Source organism: Camelus dromedarius, chromosome 9 (genome assembly GCF_036321535.1).
Source record: "Camelus dromedarius isolate mCamDro1 chromosome 9, mCamDro1.pat, whole genome shotgun sequence".
NCBI lineage: Eukaryota > Metazoa > Chordata > Mammalia > Artiodactyla > Camelidae > Camelus > Camelus dromedarius.
In genome coordinates, this window is record NC_087444.1 from 71,018,781 (window position 1) to 71,036,313 (window position 17,533).

The window sequence follows — 17,533 nt, forward strand, 5'->3', positions numbered from 1 at the left end:
GACCATTAATACAAAACAGAAACAGACTCATAGACATAGAATACAAACTTGTGGTTTCCAAGGAGGTAGGGGGTGGAAAGGGACAGACTGGGATTTCAAAATGTAGACTAGATAAACAAGATTATACTGTATAGCATAGGGAAATATGTACAAGATCTTGTGGTAGCTCACAGCGAAAAAAAAAAGTGACAATGAATATATGTATGTTCATGTATAACTAAAAAATTGTGCTCTACACTGGAATTTGGCACAACATTGTAAAATGACTATAACTGAATAAAAAATGTTTAAAAAATTAATAAAATAATGCCATTTGCAGCAACATGGATGGACATGGAGATTGTCATTCTAAGTGAAGTAAAACAGAAAGAGAAAGAAAAATATCATGATACCATTTATATGTGGAATCTGAAAAAAAAAAGATAAACAAACTTATTTACAAAACAGAAACAGACTTACACAGAAAACAAACCTATGGTTACCAGGGGAGGAAGAGGGTGGGAAGGAATAAACTGAGAGTTCGAGATTTACAGATACTAACTAATATATATAAAATAGGTTAACAACAAGTTCATACTGTATAGCACAGGGAACTATATTCAATATCATGAAGGAACTTATTCTGAAAAGCAACATGAAAATAAATATATGTATGTTCATATATGACCGAAGTATTGTGCTGTACACCAGAAACTGACACATTGTAAACTGACTATACTTCAATATATATATATATATATATATATATATAAAATGTAATAGTGGGGTCCAGTTTGGGGGGACGAGCCTGGTGGAGGAGTGGTTTTGATCACCCCAAAGGTGAGGTCATCTTTATAATGTGTTCCTGGGGCTTCCTACTTCCACACTCCTCTTCTCTCTACTAAGAGGATATCAAGCTTATTTTTACTTCTTGTTCTGTCTGCTTCAGTTACTCTGCTGTCTGGAATCGGTGATTCATCTCTGTATTATATGCCATTAGCCCTTACATCTTTATTCTGTAGTGTGAGTTCTCTGAAAATACACATGGAATTGAGGTCGGTCTGAACTGACACCAGAATCATGCGTGATCGGCACGTGGCCACATCTGGTTAGGAGGGAAGGAATAAACAAGGTAAGAGGTGCCAACAGCCTGGCTTGTGGAAGCAGAAGGCTCTGAACACACTGATTCAGAGAGCAAACTGGCAATGCTTCAGCGTACGGGCTCTGGGTTGGGATCCTGGCTCACTGCTTTCTAGCTGAGTGATCTTGGGCAAATGACTAGACCTCCCTGAGCCTCCATTTCCTCATCTGATAAGCGGAGATTATGACTATGTCCAGCATGAGGTTGTTAGGATATTAAAATGGCTGCAAATGCTTTGTCACTCCTCCGATGGAATGATGGAGACCACATAGGTTAACAGACCCAAGTTTGGTTCAGTAAGAATTCTGAAGTCATGGAGGAGAGTGGTCACATCCAGCTGGGGTGGCCAAAGGCATAGACCCCCAGCTCTTAGGGCCTGCCAAGGCTGCTTGAGCCTTCTGAGGGAAGGGATCCCCAAAGACAGCCGTGAGCTTTTGTGTTGTGGGTCACACTCACCTCACCCCCTTGGCCATGAGACATGAACTAGGTATCAAAGGACAGTGAACATAGGAGGCCCCAGGAGGCCACATGAGAAGGGGGGCAAATCACTCCCGAGGGTCTCAGCAGGAAACTCCCACCAGACACCAAATTAAATGAAGCAAACCGCCCCCAGCCACAGGCACACAAAGCAAGTCAGGGCATGGGGCCCCCGAGGACGTGGACGCACTGCCAATGCCCTGCTGGCCTCAACGGAAAGCCCGGTGTGAAGTCATTCAAGTGGAGAGGGGTTCGTTGTCAGAAGACCGAAGGCTGCCTCCAAATCAAAGACAGGATGGGACTCGGTCTCGTGGACCCAAGCAGCCAGCACCCCCACACCCTCAGAGCAGCGTCGTTCCATTTCCTTGAACTCAGACAGACCAAGTTCATATCCCACTTCACATCCCACTCACAGGCTGTGCGACCTCCAGTCGTGTGGCCCCTCCAACCTTCCGTTTCCTTGTCTTGTTCTCATGCCCTGGAGGGATAATGGTAACTTTGCTTCCTGTGGGAACCCTGCCTGGCCCACAGCATGGCTTCGGGCTTGTTGGTGCATATGTATATATATTATGTATGGATATAACATATAATAATACGTGTTACATATAATGTTTATTGTTATGAATAACAATTATCCTCTCACCCCCAAGCTCTCTCCACCAAGGGGAGTAAATGGTAGCTACGGGTCCTGGACTTTATGTCTCTGAAAATGAGCCACCAGGGGGCGCCCGACTCTCTGGTTTTAAGCCCCAGACACCACTTCTCCCTGAAGCCTGCTGGTGCCACCCATTCTTGGACATTTTGAGGCCTCTTTTTCTAGAGAGCTCATAGAAATGGAATCAGGTGACATGTGGTCTTTCGTATCCAGACTCTTCTGCTCAGCTTCACGCATCTGAGATTCATCCAAGTTGCTGCGTGGATCAAGAGCTCGTTGTTTCATGGCTGGGTGGTCTTCCACTGTGTAGGGGGCCCATGATTTGTCCATTGGCCTGGTGATGGACATTTGGATTATTTACAGCTGGGGCTGTGATGAACAATGCACGAACATACAGACAGGAGGGCCATCTTGGCTCTGGAGATCCTCCCTGCATGGCTGGGACTTCATCAGGTTGACACGCAGTCTATGTCCCCCTCTCCTTTGCTGTCACAGGTGTGTCTCCGAACCAAGCCTCTTGCACTGTTAACTCAGTCTCGGTGTCTGCTTTCCAGAGAACCCAGCCTGAGACACTCATGTGAAGTGCTCAGAAGAGTGCCTGGCACACTGTTTATCCTTGCGATTATAATATGGATGCAGGCACACGGATGCCTGCCACATCTGGTGCCGGATGCCTGGGTACAGCTGCAGCCCACAAAAGTCCCCACTGAGGGGAGAAGAGCAGTGCCGGGACCTGCCCCGCCTGGACCTGCCCATTGAGAAATTTCCAGGTGCCTCCATGGCTCAGCCCTACAGAGGGAGAGGGGTGAGGAGGGAGGGAGGGAGGGACTCAGACACCCAAGCAGAGAAAATAGAGAATTTCCCACCTACTTTGTTCTGTCCTCAGCTTCCCAGCCTGAAGCCATCTTCACTGGAGGAAGCCAGAATCTTGGTACCATTCTGAGTTTTCACATGGTAAAATGGTGCAGCATTCTCTTATTACTGATCTGAGACAGCTCTTGGGACAAAAGGTGGCTTCAGGGCCTTTTATTACTGAAGAGGATCTGAAACAAGAGTTGCTTCTGGGGACCCCGAACTCACCCAGGGCCCCTACCTCCAGCCTTGGACCAGATGCCCAGCCTGGAAGGGAGAGGAGGGGCTGGATTCCAGCATCACTTGGGGCAGCGGCAAACACACCTTGTGCAACTTCAGAATCCCAGTCTAGACACCAGACTGGCACTGGCTGACAAGATTCTCTTTCCCAGGAAATTGGGGACTGAAACCAAGAGATTCTGGCTCAGCCTCTTAAAGAGAGGATATGAAAACGGGAGCTGGAGACAGCCTCCTTTCCCCATGCTGGGCGCCGAAAGACAGGTGAGGCCGACCTGTAGGAGAGGAGAAGAAAGGCAAGCAGAGACACAGAAACAAGGTCGTGTGGGGCTTCGATGAAATTCTGACTCTGTCTCCCTGTTTCCTTTCTCTTCTGAGACCTGGCTGAACCCTCTCACAACATGCACTGTGTCCCAGGACATACTCCTTCCTATTTCAAGGTGTCCCAGTTTAGTGCCCCAGTTACTACTGTTGCATAACAAATTGCCCCAACTTTGAGCAATTTGAAACAACTGCATTATTCTCTTTCTCAATATCTATGGGTCAGGAAGGCAGGAAGGGCTCCGTGGGGGTGGTTCTGGCTTAGGATCCCTCAGGCTGGTACACCCAGCTATGCCTCTCCTTCAGGCATCTTATTTAAGCCATTACACTTGGGGGCAATTTGTTTGCACAGCAACAGATAACACACAGACCTAGAAAGTGGCAGAGCTGGGAACTGGACTGAGACTGGAGTCTATGACTGGGTTTTCCTCCCTAGGAAACTGAAGCTCCCAGGCTCAGGCAGCGCTGGGAAGACTTTGCGGGGATGTAGGTGGTGATGATTGGGGAAGGGGACAGATTTAATGATTTCCTGAAAGGGGAGGATGGAAGTTTTGTGAATGAGCCTGAGAGCCAGAAACAAGACAGACACACAAAAGGGTATATATAGAATGTGGTCTGACTCCTGCCTGTTTCTTCGGGAAAGCTTTTTGGTTTTAGTTTTAGTGCCTGTGTGTTTGCTTCTTTGTAATCCTACCCAATTTTAATTATGAAGAATTTCAAACCTACCTACAAAGTAAGAGCAGTTAAATGAACCTCTATATCCCTTTACCTAGATTTCACAAATTATTAACATTCTGCCACATTGACTTTAACATACTCCAAAATCTTTCTCATGCATTTAGAGGGAAAGTATGCCAGACCTAAACAGACAGCTCAGATTCTCAAAGCCAGCACCCACGTAGGCATGAGCTAGAGCCTGAGACAGAGTCGGCCCTGCGCCCCTCCCAGTCACCACGCCCACCCTCCTCCCCAAAGGCAACTACCAGCATGAATCTCACACCATATTGTTGGGGCAAATTTAGTGAGATTGTTCGTCTCCGGCGGAGGCTTAAAGATTCCTTGGAGAATCAGCAGAAAGCTCTCTGGGCCTCCCTTCTAGATGAAAACGCGGATAAACGCAACCGCTGGCGCTCAGTTTGAAGAGATCCCCAGCCCTGAAGCTCCCTTGGGAATGAACTCCCAGGAAAGGGCAGAAGCAGGTGCAGCTGGCAGGGCTCGCTGGAAAGTTATCATTTAAAAAACAATGTGAAGGGCACTTGGGTTTAATTTTGTGTTAACAATAAACCTTTTCCCCCCTAAATCTGCAGCCTCTTTGGAAGGATAGGATTCATTTACACACCTGTGCCTCTCTCATTCTGTTTTACCCACTTTGGCAAAGACTTCATGGACGCTTGAGGCAATTTGCTGAAGCACCTTTTCTTTCTAGAACAAAAATTAAATTTGGTTTTCACTGTTCGTTAAATGTAATGTGGAATTTTACAGCACTCTGACAGATGCAAACACATTTCAGAGGGGCTGAATTTAAGGTAAGCTGGTCATGAGGAGAAGGCACCCAGGACTTAGAAGCAGAAGTTCAGGACCCAGAAGCCTGCCTCCCTTGGGTGGGTGGAGGTGTTGTCTGCAGACCAGCTCAGCCTTAAACCTGGATAATGAAAGTGAACAGTTACTGAGTGCTTCCTGTGTGCCTGGCACAGTCTTAAGAGCTTTATGGATTAAGTCACTTTATTCTCACATCAACCTTAGGATGAAGATATTAGTAATTTTACAAGATCAAACAGCCAACTGGTGACACTGGGATTTGCACCCTGGCCATCCAGCACAAGGTAATTACTGTGCATGCATTCCTGGGTATATATCCAGAGGAAACTCTAATTCAAACAGATACACGCACCCCAATGTTCATGGCAGCTCTATTTACAATAGCCAAGACATGGAAGCAACCTAAATGTCCATCAATATCAAGATGGTTAGTCTGCCATCTTCTCGGTCTGCCCACTTTCTGAATAAAGTCGTTATTCCTTGCCCCAACACCTCATCTCCCGATTTATTGGCCTGTCATGCATGGAGCAGAACAAGCTTGGACTCGGTAACAGAGATACGAGAAATATTCTGGAGGAAGAGCTAATAGGACTTGGTGACCTATTGGACGGGGGTGTGAGAGACAGAGGGGAGCTGGGGGTGACTCCAAAATGTGGGAGGGCTGAGGGTGACGAGGTGAATAGCAGTGATGCGGTCTCCATGGAGGTGCTGGGGGCAGGGCAGAATGGAGGTAGGTAACAAAGTCAAGTTCCCGCATGGGGCTTGAGGAGCCTGTGGGTCTGTACATGGCAACTTGCAGGAGACAACTGAATGGATTGTTCGGGGTCTCGGCAGGGAGGTGGGCACAAGAGAAGGGTGTTCGGGAAACACGGAGCAGGGGACAATGGTGTGCTGGTAAACTAGTTCTCTGGTGGAATAAAAGCCCTGATTTGTCATGCTTGTCAATTTCTGTGACGCACATACTCCCACCATGGCCAATTTTAAGCTTCTAGTAGCTTAACAACTAGCGGGTATTCCCGAATATTCAACAGCTCAACCCAGCTGGCAGGAGTGGCACTAAGAACCCTGCTAATTAACATCCGGCAAGCACTAACACTGTCTAACTGGCAACACACCCTCACAATGCGCTTTCCTTCTCTCAAAGGGGAAAATGGAGATGCAAACAGGTGCTTTGCTCAAAGCCATAGCCACCAACCAGCAAGTGGAGAGCCTGGGATTCGAACCCAGAAGACAGGTGTGATGCTGCGGAAGTGTTGATACTTTGACTGCTGTGCCCCAGAAGCTTCCTGAACTGAGCACTCACCGCCCACGGGGCACCACCCAAGGACTGTTAATTTCTAACGACCCTAGAGGTAGATTCTATCATTACCGCCTTTTTACACGTAGGGAAACTGTGGGTAGAAAGATCGAGAGCTCACAGCTGGCTGGTGGTGAAGGCAGGACTGGCACCCACCCTCAACCTCTGGGCTATACCACCCACAGGTCAGGCTCCATCCTCCACCCTTATTTCAATTCAGATCATGGAATCTTACTGAGAATCTGAGCTCAGTGATTTCAGAAAGGTTTTATCACCCTTTTATTTCAGTCCATATTATGTCACCAACATTTCCTCACATTGTTCAATTTATTTATCAAGCCCAAAACGATTTTAGTGACTGAGTGATTTTTCCAGTTGGGACAATCAGGACAAGGGAAACGGGCAAAACAGAATGGGGTTTGGGGGAGATAAATCCTGGAAGTCACAGTGGGTGTGGCTTGGGAGGCTGAGAGGCGGGAAAGCTCGGACCCTCCCAGTGGTCAGAGCCTTCGGGTCAGCACCCCTCCAGCACACCACTGGCCCTGCTGAAACAAGGAACTGCATCTGTGCTCACTGTGGATTCTAAGTCAGGGGAGCTTGAGGGAATCTGTCTCCCTCTCAGTGGCCAAAACTGTGAGAGGAGAGCTTGGGGACTATGAGTAGCTATGTTCTGGCCTCTGTGGAGAAAGCCAGGCTGTAAGAAGAGATAGGAGCAAACCCAGGGCACAGAGGGAGGCAGATATGAAAGAGAGAGGAAGAAATCCCTTTGAGGGTTTGAGCCTATGGTTCTAGGTGTCCTAGAGACACAGCTCCACAACTGTCTTGAAATTCCCTTACAGCACATTTCCCTTCTTCCTTAAACTACTTCAAGTTGGGTTCCTGCCATGAAAACCCAGAAGAATTTCAAGAAATACTCCTGCCTTGACAGGATGCACCCTGGATTTCTCCTCCATGAGAGAGCATTTTGTCAAGACTAGGTTCCGGTGCAAGGAACAGAAAACCCCAAAATCAAATGACCCAAATAAGTTGAAAGTTTAATTTGCTTTTACATAAACAGAATCTGGAGGTAGGGCACCCAGGGCTAATGTGGCAGCTTCATAATCATGGACTTAGCCTCCTTTCATATTATTGCTCTGTCATCTTTAGTATAACTTGTGATCCAAGATGGCTGCTGGAGCTCCAGCCATCATATCCACATTCCAGTCAGTAGTGCAAAGAAAGAAGGGGTTTTAAAAAAAATGCTCTTTAAGGCCAATCCCTGGAAGTCCCAGATAACAAATCTATTTATCTATTGGCCAAAATGTAGTCACATGGCAACACTTAGGTGAGGGGAACATAGACAATACAATTTTTGGTGGGCCAATCTGTCCATTTAAAAATCAATGTTTGTATTACCAAGGAAGAAAGGGGCATGGATACCAGGGGAATCTCTTCCAAAATCTTATTCTTCTGCAGAGATGGAAGGCATCCCGAACCTTCAGCCAGTTTAGAGGCTCTCTAAACTGAGAAGTTTCCTGACAGGTATTCAGAGAACTGGTTGCACCAAAAAGAAACTCATCAGTGGGCCAGTGGATGTAGCTCACCTAGGGCAGGTGGTAGCCTGGGGAGCAGGCATAAGGCCAAGGAGCTGTTGATCTCCTGCTAGAGCCCAGCTCTGTCCCTTCTTATCAAGAGAGGAAACCATCCCAGCCTCACCCAGGGCAAGGTCCCTGCCTGCCCAGCTGGGAGCCGATGCTAATCAGTAACTCAAATTTCCCATGAGGCAGCCACAGTGAGTGCTTTCCTGTGGTTCCCAGAAGCTGTAAATGGAGTGGGGCCCTGGACTCCTGTAACCCCCAGAGATGGAAGACCCAACCCCCCTACCCCTGTCTGGACAAACACCCATCATACTATTGTTCTCACCCAACATACACACCTTCACCACCAGGAGGCATCATTCACCTGGAGCACATCCAACAGAGTTATGCAGGGCAGTGGCATCTTGGTCTACATCCTCATGGGGTAAGAAGAAGGGGTATAAGAACCAGATTGAGGGGGTGTATCCTCACCCCACTGGCATCAGCTTCAAGAGAAGAGAATGGCAGGGTGGGGCAGGAGGGGGTGGAATAATAACAATTCCTCTTACAGCCCAAGTGACAGGGTCACAGCCAAGCAACAAGAATTTGGTGGCAAGTGGAGGATGGACTGGAGCTGGAGGGATAGGGAGACCAGCTGGAGGAGGGCTCTGAGCCGCTGAGAGAAGAGCAGAGGGCACCCTGACCCAGGCAGCACATCCTGAACTATCCGAACTAACTAGTCCCTTGGCCATACTTGTTAGGGTTCTGACCAGCAATCCAGGGGGAGGAATTGGACGCTGAGAGCAGCAACCAGTCCGTATCCTTTAGACACTTGGAGAAAGTGGGAAGGGTGCTTCAGGCTAAGGGAACAGCAGGGGCAAAGACATGGCTGTAGCCTCCTCATTGGGATCCCCAAACCACCAGGCAGGCACATGGCTGGGAGAATCACCCTGTGGGAGGCACGGCGTGATCCCATCACTCATCTCTGTCTCTCTCACACTCAGTAGGTGAAGTTGGCAGGATCACATTTAGAAGACCATGAGTTTACAGGATTGTAGGCTTATATATTAAAAGCCTGAAGCTCAAAGCAAGGCTTCTTAATATTGTTCATCCATTGGAAAAACCTGGGGAGACTTTCAAATACTGATGAGGGGATAAGTGAGCTGTACACTGTACATCCGCATAGTGGAATACAGCTGCCCCTCAAACAACGTGGGGACTAGAGGCACAGACCCCCTGTGCAGTCGAAAATCCACATATAACTGGCTCCCCCAAAACTTAACTACTAAGAGCCTACTGTTGACTGGAAGCCTCACTGATAACATAAACAGTTTGACCAACACATATTCTCTACAGTAGATGTATTATACTGTATTCTTACAATAAAGTAAGCTAAAGAAAGTGTTAGTAAGAAAATCAGAAGAGAGAAAAAATCCTTTTACAATACTGTCCTGTATTTATCAGTACATAAGTTTGCACTATTTACAAGACGAACCATCTGCAAGTACCTACCCAAATACGTGATACAAAACACTGTAGATGTTATATACGTATTACCAACACTCAACATCAAAAGTGAAAAGATAACGTGCAAAACAAATTCTTTCTTGTTTACAACCACAACAACCCATGCACTGATAATGAAGCAGCAGTAATAAGACTGCTTTATGGTAGGTAGCCTAGTGCAACCAGTATAATTGTGTCATGGTAGCCTGGCCTATAAATTTGTATGGCATACAAGTCTATACAGTATTGGAAACATCACATTTAAAAAAAAATCACTTACCTGTGAGTATAGACTGACACAGTTTCTCCAATTATGGGTTGGGGGGGCGGGAAGGGAGGGAGGAGGAGGGCATACTCCACAGTAATGCAATTCTTTGAAAGCAAAGTCATAAAACAGTAAGAAAACTAACACATTGATTTTATATTAAGTATCATTCACCTTATGCCTATGTAAGGATAGGCACTTCAAAATAAGAATGGCATGCGACGTTCTACACATATATTCTTGTATGTTTATTGAAAAAATCCACGTAGAAGTAGACCCATGCAGTTCAAACCCAAGCTGTTCAAGGGTCAACTCTAACTGGCAATAAAAAGGGGTGAAATAAAAGGGCTGAATTTCAAAACCATTGTCCTGAGTGAAATGGCTGCTCAAAATGTACTTAAAAGAGTGCATTCAGTGTGATTCTACTGATAAGAAATGCTAAGAAAAACAAATCTAATCTTTGGGAAAAAAAAAAAAGACCAATCAGCAGTTTCCTAGGGTGGGAGATTAACTGCAAAGAGGCACAAAGGAATCTTTCAGGGTCATGAAAATGTTCTGTATCTTACTAACTACTACATACAAAATAGATAAACAACAAGGCCCTACTCAACTTTAGCACAGGGAACTATATTCAATATCTTGTAATAACCTATAATGATAAAGAATATGAAAAAGAATATATGTATAACTGAATCACTATTCTGTACACCAGAAACTAACACAACATTGTAAATCAACTATACTTTAACAGTTCTGTATCTTGACTGTAGTGGTGATTACGTGGGTCAAATATGTTAAAATTTCCACTTAAAATAAGTACATTTTAATGGATGTATATTATACTATGATAAAGTAAATTTTTAAAGTATATTGCTATCCTGGTCTGCCTTTGGAGATTATGATTTGCTTGGTTTGGGGTAGAGCCTGGGCACTAGAATTTTGATAAGTGATTCCAAAACATCTGGCAGCAGCAGTCTTCCAGGTGCACCCTGCAGATGTGCATCAGAGTCACAGGAGTTTGTTAATGCAGATTCCTGGCTTCTACCCCAGAGGTTCTGATGCTGTAGGGCTGGGGAGAGATTGGGATCCTCATTTTAATGAGCTCCCCAGGTGATTCTCGAATGCTCTAGAATTCTCTAGAACTTGAGAGCAATTGGCTTAGAATGTGCTGTGGGTTGGGTCCTGCTCCCAGGGAAAACTAGGGGCTGAAAAGAACACAGAGCTGGGCCTTGCTGTGCGCCCTTGAGCCAGGCTCCCAACCTCTCTGATTCTGCTTTACCTTGCACACCTAAGAACACACAACTGTCCACTACAGTGGCCACTAGCCATGTGTGGCTAGTGAGCACCTGAAATGCAGGTGGTCTGCTTTGAGATGTGCTCCAAGTGTAAAATACACACTGGATTTGGAGGATTTAGTACCAAAAAAAAGAATGTAAAGTATCTCATTAGTAATATTTTCTATTGAATATATATTGAAATAACAACATTATGGATTACTGGGTTAAATAAAATATATTATTTAAATTAATTTTACATATTTCTTTTTGCTTTTTTTAATCCCCAAATTTCTTTAACCGTGGAACCACTTTTTTTCACAATGGGAAATGCATTTTTTTGTGGAATTCTACTTAGAGTGCTCCAGAAAAGACAAGTCCTGATTGGCCAAAGGCTGAGCCAATCATGATGCTCCCATTCCCAGCAATAGGCATCTGACCTGGTTCTGGCCTATGCCAAGTGAGAGGAAGTCTGTGGGGGGCTGATGGGAAAGATTTTATTGGACCTTGAAGAGAACTAGGACTAGCTGGTCCTGGCTTCTGCTTTCGGAAGCTGTTGTTGTCCCATATGGTGATCATTTTGGACTGGGAAGGGACTCGGCCCTGGAATTCAACCTGCTAAGGGCCGGGAACGGAGATGCAGAACCTGGGTCTTCAGTGTTATCTCTGAGCCACTGTGTTAACCAACCCAGAACTGCCCTATCATTGGAATCCCTGCTGCATAGGATCATATATGTCAGAGTTTTAAACTATTTTAAGTTGGGTTATCTTTTTTTTTTTTTTGCAGCCAAAAGCATGATATTTTGGAGGCTGGTTTTCTCACCTGATCATAGTCCAGGCTCAGTTAAGTATAGGATGGGATAAGGAGCAGGGAGACAGAGGGCAAGAAGGAATGTCCATTAAAACATTTTAAAATACGAGATGAACATTATGGGAAAGAGCACAGTGCCACCCGCCCCCCCACCCAAGTAAGACCTGAAGACTGGAGTTGTAACCATTGTAGACTTCTCAACTTTGTGAGAATACAAGAGTTTTTCAAATGCAGCTCCCTGAGAGGTGAGGCGATTGTGCAGAGGCAGATTTTTTCTGAGATCTGGGATAGCTGAATGCCACCACTAACCTCGAGTTAGGATACAGCTTAAAGTGACAGGTCATTGAGTCCAAAAGACTGGCCTGTGTTCACAGCCATCCTGGAACAGCTCGAACTAAAATTTTTACTTTTCTCTCCTATGTCACTTCTTCATTTTGATGGGTGCAAAATGTTGCATGCCTCATGTTCTATTGATAATTCTATTATTCCCATTTCCTTCTACATTATAAAAGTTTTGACCATGTTGAAGCTGCTTCTTTGTTCTCCTCTCAACACTGAAAAGAAATGTGATTGCAACACTTGGTCTTGGAACTCTAGGCTGTTCTAACTGGTAACAAAAATCTGAGCAACAAGAAAGAAAATGTTCTCTCTTCTCCTGCAGCTTCTGAAAAGCAGACTCTTTTTGCCAGGTGAAACTCTCTTTACAAATGTTACAAACAAAGGAGTCTTATAAGACACCCAGACTTCAAAAATTGAGGTTGCTGCATCCTTTGAGAGCCCCCACTAACCTGCTGTGTTAGTTTGCTAAGGCTGCCCTAACAAAATACCACAGACAAGGTGGCTTAAACAACAAAGTTTTTTCTCATAGTTCTGGAAGCTGGAAGTCCAAGGTCAAGGTGCTAGCAGAGTTGGTTTCTCCTGAGGTCTCTCCGGCTTGCAGATGGGTAACGTCTTGCTGTGTCCTCAGCTGACCTTTCCCTGTGTGCACGAGCATCTCTGGTGTCTCCTCCTCTTCCTATAAGGTCACTGAATCAATTGGATTAGGGCTCCACCATTATGACCTCATTTAAACTTAATTACCTCTTTAAAGGACTGTCTCCAATACAGTCACACTGGGGTTTAGGGGCTCAACGTATGAATTTGAGGGGGACACAATTTAGTTCATAATACTTCCCAAATCTAGACTGGTTGTCTTAATAATAATCTGTTGCCCCAGGTAATAAGATCTACAATGATACTCCCTTTTCCTGAAAAGTGCAAAGACTTCAGTTTTCATTGTCACTTCTCTCTTCTTCCATCCTCATGGAGCTAAAAAGAACACCTGTGATTCTGCTCGATCCTTTTTATTTAAACAAACAGTGTTGTGTCGTTTAAATTGTTTACCTCCTTTTGCTGTATGGGCCATGGCTGAAAACAGCAAGGCAAGAAAACTGCTTTCACTTGGGAGGTGCTATTGCACTTGTGTTTTCTAAATGTTGGGAGGATGGGTCTGGTGTGTGACATTCTTGTGCATCTGATTTGACTTAGGATTGGATTGATTAAATTGTGAGAGACTGAAAGGGACAGACCCACGCCAGGGGTAGACAACTGGGTGTCCTCTGATGGAAAAGGTAAATAATGCTGTTGCCACCAGACCCCACAAGCTGAAGAACTGAGGCTGCAGAACTGACCCACTAGGGGAGCTGCTCCCTCTACCATCACTGAAAGGTGGGGAATCAAAAAACTGCAGCTACAGGCATACCTCAAGATATTACTGGTTCAGCTCTAGACCATTGCAATAAAGCAAATATCATAATAAAGCAAGTCACAGGAATTTCTTGGCTTCCCAGTGCGTATAAAAGTTGTAGTCTATTAAATGTGCAATAGCATTATGTCTAAAAAATGCACATACCTTAATTTGAAAATACTTTATTACTAAAAAATGCTAACCATCATCTGAGCCTTCAGTGAGTTGTAGTAGCAACATCAAAGATCACTAATCACAAATCACCATAACAAATATAATCATAATGATAAAGGTTGAAATACTGCAAGAATTACCAAAATGTGACACAGAGACGAGGTGAGCAAATGGAAAAATCGTGCTCGCTGATAGACTCGTTCAACACAGGGTTGCCACAAACCTTCAATTTGTTAAAACAAAACAAAACAAAACAAAACAAAAAAACTAACAGGCCTGTGCTCCAGAACCACATCATGCTTGCTGGATTCAGAAAGAGAAGAACCTCTTAAAATGCATGAAGCCAGTCACTAGCAGTGCCTCAGAAAAAAAAAAAAAAAAAAAAAAAAACCACCAGCCTGTTCGTGACTGTGCTTTCCAAAATATGTGGCAAAAGCATCGTAAGCAGAATCTCTGTTCCACTTTCTCTTTCCAGATCTCATGCAAGTGGGTCAGACTGGCAGAACCCTGGTTTCAAGGGACATAAGGAAGTGTAGTTTTAGCTATATGAAGGCATGCCAGAAGAAGGAAGGCTCGGATGGTGAGCAAATGAATCCACAATCTAAAATCCCTGGGACATTTTCTCTTCAGCTTCCTACATCCAGGGGGAAACCCATACCTGGTCTTTCCCTGCGTAGGGAGGGCCTGCTTTGCATTAGAAGATCCAGATAACCTCTGGTTTCTTTACACCTACTTTTCTACCAGCATCTGGGTGGAGACTTAAGATCTCAATGAATATCACCCCTCATCCTGGTCTGCAGGCAGAAACAATTGAGAGAGAGAAAGAGATGCAGAAGTAAGCAAAAGGGAGGGTACCACGATGGCTTTATTATCTGAACAATAAACAATAGCAGGAAACATGGCCAGGTCCTGTGGTCCATTGGGTTTGCCATCACCTTCCCCTACTTTCTGCTGCCTCCAAACTGAATGGCTTAAAATTTGTCTGTGTGTAACAGATTCAAAATGACAATAACTTAAATTACACATACTCAGACAGGGGCTATGAGTTTGGGGAGGAAAATACCACAGAGGTGAAGTGCCCTTCTTATCACAACATATTATGAGCTACATAATACTCACATGACATCACTAGTGATGGTGGACTAAGCTATCTGACCCTAATAAAAGAGAAGTGACTTATTAAGATGTCACATTTGCCATTTGCCTTCTTTCTTCCTATTTAAGTAGTCAATCCCTTCCCCAAGTTAACTATGGACTCAATGATGGTTTGTCATGATTTCTATGTAAGTAATTTAGCTATTTCTTGGAATATAAGAAAGGGTTTATTTAAATTGCATCCTACCTTGGTTGGACTGTAAAGTCAAGCTATGTACCTGATTGCTCCTGGCCCTCTTCTATTTTTTTAAAAAACAAATTTTAAAAAACTTAATTGTGGTTTTTACAAACTCTCATAATATAAAATTTACCATCTTAACCCTTTTTAAGGTGCAGTTCAGTAATGTTAAGTATCTTCACATCATTATGTAACAGACTGGGACTCATGTTCTTTTGGTGACACACCAAAAATTTCCTCAGTCATGTGGACAGAAATGTTTTATTTTCATCTGCATTAATGTAATTAGTATATTAGTATATAATTTGGGGGTCGTTAATATTTTAAAACTGACTTGAGCTTATTTTAGTTCAGTCATTTTAAAGAAAACTATTGAGTAAACAAATTAAAATGGATGTGGGTGTGATATGGAAGGATTTATGATGTGGTATGAGAAAGACAGAAGCTTGTGAACCACTGACCTGCTAAATTCTCCTTCTCCCCCAGGGTCAGTGTAACCATCGCCTCCGCAAGGGGCTTCCCCTCCCCATCCTCAGTCTCTGCTAGATCCCAAGTCATATGCTCTCAAAACTCTATTTTTCACTTTTCCTTTCAAAGTTCTTTTGGAGGCAAGTAACTGAATTCCAAATCAAACTGTTCTGGGAAATCAATGAGAATATATATAGACTCACATAAAACAAAATATGAAGGAGGGAGGTGTGTATAGTTAGCTCAGTGGTAGAGCACATGCTTAGCATGCTTGAGGTCCTCAGTCCAATCCCCAGTACCGCCATTAAAAATAATTAAATAAAAATATTAAAAATATGAAGGATTAGCACCACACCAACTTTAGGCACAGCTGGATCTAGGTGTTTAAATGATGGCGTCAGAAATTTCTGTCCATCTACCAGCTATGCTTTCCTAAGGTTGGCCTCACTCTGAAGCAGCATCTCTACTCATGATTGTATCCACAGTTGTATCCTTTCAGCTTTAGCAAGAACAGCAGAAAGAAATGCTGTTTTCTCCAGAGCTCCAATAAAAATCCTCATTTTGCTCCTCCTTGGCCTGCTTTAGGTCATGTGCCCAACTCTCAAGACATCACCCAGGCATGGGATTGAAATGCTCTCATTGGCCAGGCTTGGATCACATGTCCAGTCTCTACCCAATCACTGTGGTTGGAGGATGAAGTGCTCTGATTGGCCAGACCTGGGCCCTTCAGCTCCAGGGCACCAGATGCTGTTACCCAGATAAAAGAGAGTGAATGCTGGTGGAGCGGAAACTACAGTCCTCATCCACAGATGGTTATTAATGATGTTGCAAGTATTTGCTTATCATCCTTTGGTCATCCCCTGGCCTACCATGTCCCCTAACAGAGGCCTTCAGAAAAATCATAAAAGAGGCAGTATGGCTAATGCTAATAAAGACATAACCAAGTCACTTGATGATGACTGCTTTAGAGACTCATGGAGGAAACTTTGCCCCAGGGTGGGGTAGAACCTGGACATCTCCGGGAGAGAAAAGCATGAACTTCTGAGTTCAAATTCCAACACTCATATTATGCTCACCCACTTACTCATTCTTTCATGCATCCCCTAAAGGAAATTTTTTCACCCATAATGTGCCAGGTACGGTTCTAGACACTGGAGACACAGTGGTGAGCCAGACAAAAATCCCTTCCCTCCTGGATCTGACATTCTAGTTCAGGAGGTGGGTGTAGGGGAGTAGAGACAGATAAATAAACAACCAAACAAAGAAATAAATAATCTCAGAGAGTAATAAATATTGTAAAGAAAATTAAACAGTGTGTCTTGCTAGCAAGAAGCTGGGGCCTGACTTACAGTAGGTGTTAGGGAAGGCCTTTTTAAGGAGCTGATATATGATTTGAGGCTGGAATAATGAGATGCAGTCAGCCATGAGATGACGGGGGTAAACCTCTAAGAAGAGCAAGTGCTAAGGCCCTGAGGTGGCTTGATCCAAGACCTGACAAAAGCCATGGTGAATTGCTGAGAGATGTCAGGTGAATTACTCAGCCTCCATGCACCACTGGAAAATGAGGATGATCATACCAGCCCCTCAAGACTCCTATGAGGATTCAATCAGGCAACTATAAAAGGCTAGTGTTGTGCCTGGCACACAGCAGGTGTTCAGTGAACATCAGTTATAGTTTAAGCAATAAAATTATTAATTAGAGAAGGAAAGAATGGGTCTAGAGGATCAAAAGGATGTGAGAAATGAACTTTTGTGCCTTACCCTTCCAAAATCCCAAATTCAGGATACAGTATGAACAAGAGGCTTCTGAATATGACTCCCAAGACACCCCGGCTATCAATAATAATTTGCATTATTTTAATAGCTATGTTCATTTATTGAGCACCTACTATATGCCAGGCACTTTGCTGGGAACCTGATGT

At 44.3% G+C, this 17,533-nt stretch overlaps 1 long non-coding RNA gene across 2 annotated transcripts in view; it reads right to left on the reverse strand.

Moving 5' to 3' along the window:
• Nucleotides 1-1,860: 1,860 nt before the first annotated feature.
• The window catches only part of LOC135322069 (uncharacterized), a 71,638-nt gene continuing 55,965 nt past the window's right edge, over nt 1,861-17,533 (reverse strand). Inside the window, exons 2-5 of one of the 2 annotated variants that reach the window (XR_010382378.1) lie at nt 5,002-5,084; nt 3,429-3,616; nt 3,123-3,295; nt 1,861-2,586 (exon numbers count right to left, since the gene is read on the reverse strand). This is a non-coding gene — a long non-coding RNA (uncharacterized LOC135322069). Of the gene's footprint in view, nt 2,587-3,122; nt 3,296-3,428; nt 3,849-5,001; nt 5,085-17,533 lie in introns of those variants that run through there. The other variant, XR_010382377.1, reaches the window with a different exon arrangement.